Source organism: Lactuca virosa, chromosome 5 (genome assembly GCF_052849685.1).
Source record: "Lactuca virosa cultivar CGN04683 chromosome 5, Lactuca_virosa_CGN04683_v6, whole genome shotgun sequence".
Taxonomy (NCBI): domain Eukaryota; kingdom Viridiplantae; phylum Streptophyta; class Magnoliopsida; order Asterales; family Asteraceae; genus Lactuca; species Lactuca virosa.
The window spans coordinates 450,703,850-450,710,764 of NC_136430.1; the positions used below are offsets into that span (position 1 = coordinate 450,703,850).

Here is a 6,915-nt window from a genome sequence, read left to right on the forward strand (position 1 = left end):
GATGACTTCTTGATTCAAACATAAATTTGGACAGAATTGTTGAGCTGTCTTGTAAGGGCTGTAGAGGCTATTTTGATCCGAATTAGACAAAAGCACTACAAGAACAAATTTTTGGGAAATCGAGTCTAGTTTCTAGAAACTCCAAAATCCATCCATTTGGAGTTGTAGATTATGTTTCAAGCTCAAAATACTGGAGAATGGTCAATCTGGGAATTTCTAAAACTCTAATAAAATTAGCATAAACCTAATTGTGATATTAACTCTATATGTGTGAAAGTTGTATACTTGAAAAACACATAATAGTATGATTTTTTATGTTGTATTAGGGGAGATTGTGATAATCTCAAATGATGACGATACTTGAAGTGGGAAAGAGTGTTTACGCGACAAAGGTGAGTCAAACCTTGTTGCAATTGTAGTACATTGTTGGAAAATTTTTTTACTTGTAAGGCTGTTAATAGTGTTAAGGATGGTGAAAATTGTGGTTGTGTAGCCCGTGTATGTGAAAAAACATATAAGAGCGGAAAATCTTTCCAATGCAATTTTTAAGGGCAAAACACATTAGAAGTTGGGATTTCAAATGCTTCTATTGCCACTATGGTATCTGAAAGTTAAGATGAATGATTTCTTGAATTTTATCTTCAAGGCAATGAAAAAATAATTAAATTTTGTCAATATGATCTTTAACTACTACATGTAACAAAAAGATTGAGATGGATGGATTATATGAGCCTTTCATATATATCCCAGAAGTATAAAGTAAGATGTTATAATCATCTTTTTTTTTAATTATATTATTTCTATTATGAACATAAATGGAATGGTTCTTGAAAGTTTGTCTTGAAACTGTTATTACAATGTTTGTGGTTTGCTTAATTTTAATTCCTTCCGGCAATAGATTGTTTCTCTAATGTTCTTATATAAATTTAAATTTTTTTTATTCAAATGATGGTTGTAAGGTAAGCTATAAGTTTATCTCCAATCCCCATTTATATGATTTAAAACTTATAAAACCTTTTTGTTTTTGTTAACTTGCAGAGACTCTTGTTATATGTAATTGAAAAAAGTGAAGGATCTTCTAAGGTTTATGCTCAAGGTGAAGATGAACACAAGTTTTGGAGTCCCTTATTAGGTTGCCTCCAGAAAATGATTGTACAGTTGATGAGAATGGTCCTATTTTCTTGGTAATATTCATTATATTGTTAGTGATATTCAAGGCACATGAAGTTGAAAGAAATCAGTTGATTAAAATGCTTAAAGGGATTCAAGAGGGTCATGAAAAAAAAGTTGAACTAGAAGCTGTGCGAATAGATATTAACTACCAACGAGAAAACTTTAAAGCCATGATTTGGAAGTTTACAAAACACCAACCTCGAGAAGGTTGATAGTTGCTAATATGATTTAGCGTGTATGTTTAGTATGTGTCTAGGATGTTTTTTAATGCTTTTTTTGTGATTATAGTTTACAACTTTGTGTTGACTTTGATTTATGTTTGTTTTTTAATTTAGAAATGTCAAAGGAGACCACAAAATTCTATAACATATTTATGTTATTATTGTTATGGTGTAATTTTAGTAGTAATGAATATTTGTTGCAATGTAGTAAAACATATTTAGCGTCTATATGATTAGAAAAAAAATGTCGCATTAGCGTTAGAAAAGTCACAAAAATAAAGTTGCATTCGACTGTCAACAAGGTTGCATTTTTTGCAATTAAAGACGTAACAAAGGTTGCATATATCATAGAGAAAGGTTGCAATTCTTTATTAGAAACATAATAAAGGTTGCAATGGATTATAAAAAAAAAGTTGCATTTTCGTAACTAAAACCATTAAAAAAGTTGCCTATCAATGTAAAAAAGAGTTGCATATGAGCATATAAAAGTTGTTTTTGCATAACAAAGGTTGCATTCAAAAAAGAGTTGCATCTAAAAAAGTTTTGCAACTATTTTAAAAAGGGTTGCATTTTCCAAAGAAAGGTTGCTTTAGGTCTAATGCAACTTTACCTAATGCAACCTTTGGTAAAAGGTTGCTTTAGGCATTATGCAGCTTTGTTAAGGCCTAATGCAACCTTTTGGTGAGGTTGCATTAGCTTCATTTTGTTGTAGTGAATTGACAATACGATGTATTTTATTTTATAATTATTAATTTTTTTTGTATATAAAATTTTTAAGGGATAATGACTTAAAAGGGCAATCTATTTTTTTATTTGTATAAAATTTGGTCACTGGGTTTTTTTTTTGTGCACATTTCCCATTAAACTTGTTGAAATGTTCAAAAAACATTCTTATGACCTGCTATCGGAGGTTTAGCCGGTTTCCGACGTATTTGACAACTCCAACAAGGCTCCGATTATCTTCTCCGGTGTTCATGGTTTTTTTGACGAACTCAAGAACTCATATATGTTCTCTCATTCTATCTCTTTCTTAGATCTGAACAAATTTAGAACATAAAGCCATATGGGTGTTCGGTTTTCAAACTCAAGAACTCAAACCCATAAATCAATTCTTCATCTTCATCGTCTTTTGTTCAAATTCAAGAACACTCAAACCCATAAAAAAATTCTTCATTCTTCATCTGTTCATCGTGTTCTTGAGATCTTTATCTGGTTTATCAGTTGTTCATCGTGTTTTTGAGAGCTTCTTCATATTTGTGTGTATGTGTGTGTGTTAGATTAGAACACAAACCTATATTAGAACACGAATCCAGATCTTCAAAAACCGAGCACGAACCCATATCGAATTTTGGGTTTGAAAAGCCCTAAATCGAGTTCATCTTCAAGTTCCTCATACCTTCAAGAACTCGTCAGACCTTTAAGCTCGATTTTGGGAAAACCTCCACATGTGAGTGTGCTCATCTTCAAGGCACCCAAAACACACAAAATTGATTTCTTCTTTGTTCTAGGAAATCGATTTATGGGTTTGAAAACCCTAACTCGACTAAGGGTTGTTCTTGAGTTCAATTTGTGGTCTTTATGTGTTTCCGGAAAACACACACATAGAAATAGGTATAGTTTTATTTGTGTGTGTTGAAGATCGTGTGTGTGTGTGTGTGTGCGTGTGTGATTTCATATGATCTGGGGTTCTTGAGTTGATGTGTTCATCAAATCTGACTTTGTGTTCATCTGATATTTGAAGAAACAACTTAAAAAAAAAGATGCAGATGAAGAATGACTTAAAAGGGAGAAAATGGTGGCTTGGATATGATATTTTCTCTCGTTGGTTTGTGTTCATCTGATGTTTGATGAACATGTTGTAGCACGTGTTCGATTTTCAAACTCAAGAACCCAAAACACAAAAAATATGATATTGGATGAACATCTTGTAGTAGGTGGCCGGAAAAATCATGAACGTTGGACTCTCGCCGGAGAACATGAGCAGAGCATTGTCGAAGTTGTCAAATACGCCGGAAACCGACTAAACCTACTATTGCAGGTCATGGGGATGTTTTTTGAACGATTCAACAAGTTCAATGGAAAAATATGGACAAAAAAAACTCATTGACTAAATTTGTACAAATCGAAAAATAGATTACCCTTTTAAGTCTTTATCTTAATTTTTAATCATACCGATCGTGGTTTCCATGTATTATAACCTAGTTACTTTAAAACACAATATATATATATATATATATATATATATATATATATATATATATATATATATATATATATGTATATATATATAAAAGCACACAAGCTAAAATATTTTAAATAAGTTTTAATGAAACATTTTATAAAATAATTTATTTAAAAATAACATCTATTTTCTATTTTATTTGATACAAACTAATAAATTAATAAACACCTTGTATAAATAACCCCAAAGACCTATATATATATATATATATATATATATATATATATATATATATATATATATATATATATATATATATATATATATATAGGTTTAAGTTCTATGGAAAACAAAAAACTCTAAAAATGCATAAAAAAAATACTTAGATATCACGAAACTTTTTTTTTGAATTTTTTTTATGAAAAAATCGTAGCTATTACTACAAAATCGCATGAAAATTTGTTTGAAAAAAAAACAAACTTTTTTTTATAAATAATAATAATAATAATAATTTTTTATTTTTTTTTCAGCGATTTTATTAAAAATGTTGTGATTTTTTCATAAAAAAATTCAAAATTTTTTTTTGTGATCTCTAAGTATTTTTTTTATGCATTTTTATGATTTTTAAGGTTTTTTTTGTTTTCCAAATAACCCTTCCATATATATATTGTTATTATTATTATTATTATTTTCGTCAACCCACAAAAAGAAAAAAAAGAAAAAAAAACAAAAATTTATTATTATTATTATTATTATCAACCCACAAGAAAAAAAAACAAAAAAACACGAAAAAATCATAAATGTTTTATTATTTAACTCTAATTATCACATATATAATTTTAAGGCTTCACGACAAAATGTTTTTATCGAACTATGACTAAGATTTGACTAGAATGTTTGTTAGATTATTCTAAGGTATCTCCACGTGCACCAGCAACTTGAATACGCTCCACTGTGTCATGTTATCACGAAGCTTCACAGAAATGGCCGCCGGCGATTGTTGTCAAAGTTGAATTCGATTCAACCCACCACATACGACCCTTCTTTATAATCAATGAATTCTTTCCGGATAATCCTATTGATATTTATACGATCAAACTCACGGATTTCAAAGAAAAATCGAGGCTTGAAGCAATGGAATCAAATCAAGAACCCACCGGAAGTGGAGAACGAGGAAGAAGAGAAAATAAGTACAGAGGGATACGACGGAGGCCATGGGGGAGGTACGCAGCAGAGATACGTGATCCGACGAGAAACGGAGCGCGTTCATGGCTAGGAACTTTTGATACGGCGGAGGAAGCTGCTAGGGCTTATGACAGAGCTGCTTATGCTTTAAGGGGTCATCAAGCTATTCTTAACTTTCCTAATGACGGCCATTACCGGAATGTTGAATCTTCCACGGCGGAGCTGCCGTCGAGCTCCGGGTATGCTTCTATGGCGGCATTGCCAGCAAACTCGACGTTCTTATCAATGTCCTCTTTGTCATCGCCTTCTTCAAATATATCTTCGAGGGATAACAATGGCAGATCGGAAAGAGAGCCGGTTATAGAATTGGAGTATTTGGATGATAAACTTTTGGAAGACCTCCTTGGCAAACATTCACCAAACACAAGGATTTAACACCAAAACTGAAAGATACTTAAGTTCGAATCTCGTATTTAGACATTAATAAACTAGGTTAATGTTGAAAAACGAGAGATTTCATTACGGGATTGCGGAAACATGGCATTTTATGTAACAAACATTCAAAAAATTTATTTAAAATATGTATTTTATTGACGTATATATTGAAGTACGTGTTTCCTGTACTATCTGAACGATTGTTTATTGAATTATGTTGGATTTAGTATAAATACACGTGGTTTGCTTTAAGTATGTATGGAGACTAAGATGGATAAACATGAATATATGTTAAATTTTGATTTTGATATTTTGTTGTTCCATGTAAGATGATTATAATGTAATATGTATGTGGTTGGTATTGGTAACGGTTAAATTAACAAGAAAATGGGGTTTATGTTCGATATGGAACACTACTAGAAAATTGTCCCATCACAGATTTCATAGCTAAGTTGTAGGTAAAACAGGTTGCTTACGGAAAAATATCCATATGAATATAGCTCATGGGTAATTGGTTGTGACGGACTACCTACAGAACCTGTTTTACTACAGGTTACCTACAGGATTTTACTACAGGTTACCTACAGGATTTTAGCTAGGAATTGTCTACAAGAATTATTACCTATTAATTCCCTACGTCTTTTTCAATTATTTGTGACAGATCTATCTATCTATCGCAAATCCATCCTTAAAATGATTTTGTTTAAAAAAAACATAAAAAATTGAAAAATAAGTAGGTATTTTTTGCCTAAAATACAGAAAAACAAATAATACATTACAAATGCAGAAAAACTCATTATTCATATTCATCGGCCAAAATAAAATGTCACTAACATTCACCAAAAGCTAGGAACTATCTAGCGGATTACCGGATGGGTTGTTCATAGACTCAAAATGACCGCAAAAATAAATTGTCTAATATATTTGAAATGTTTAACATTCATAAAACAAGGAACTCAAAGTTGACAGTAATTTGTTCTTCTACTTGAGCTTGTCGCACATCAATTTCATGTTATCTTATTTGAAATCGTGCATCCAATATTTCAGCTTCTCTTTCTTTCAATTGCAAATCCAATATAGCTTGCATTTCGATTTGCATGTTTTCCATTTTTTCTCTCAACCTTTGCACCTAAAAACTGGTAAGAACATTAAAGTTAACAAGTTTTCCATTTTCTCTCTAGAAAAGGTGTTGATGATTATATTTTACTTAATACAATGGAACAATTCTATTAAGAATTATGTTACTGGATGGTTAAAGTGGATCGTAATTGTTGGTGTTGTGTATGTATGATAAGAATATTTTACTTAATACAATGGAACAATTCTATTAAGAATTATGCCAGAGAATGACCTCTTAATCCATAAAACAAAAATGTTACGAAAAATAACATATTCGTCCAACGATTTATTTCGAATTTGCTATGACGAACAATGATATATATATCGACATAGATTTTTCGAATTCTCATCAGCGTCTGGCTTCATACGCAGAATCATAAAATTCTAAAGAAGAATATATGGGCAAGAAATGGTTGGTGCATGTGATAGTTTACGGTACATAAACTAACCATCAGCCCAACATTTCAAACTTTTATCTGTGTGTGGTATAACACAGTGAATCATAAAGTTTTATGAAGGAGAATTTGAGGAGATAATGGAATGTTTCAATCACGTTGACTTGAGATCAATGTGAATCATAAACAATGTCAGCTCATCAAC

The 6,915-nt window shown here is 31.0% G+C and overlaps 1 pseudogene; it reads left to right on the plus strand.

The window, feature by feature from the left end:
* Window positions 1–4,660: 4,660 nt before the first annotated feature.
* Window positions 4,661–5,384, plus strand: LOC145116492 (ethylene-responsive transcription factor ERF098 pseudogene; annotated as a pseudogene).
* Window positions 5,385–6,915: the final 1,531 nt, after the last annotated feature.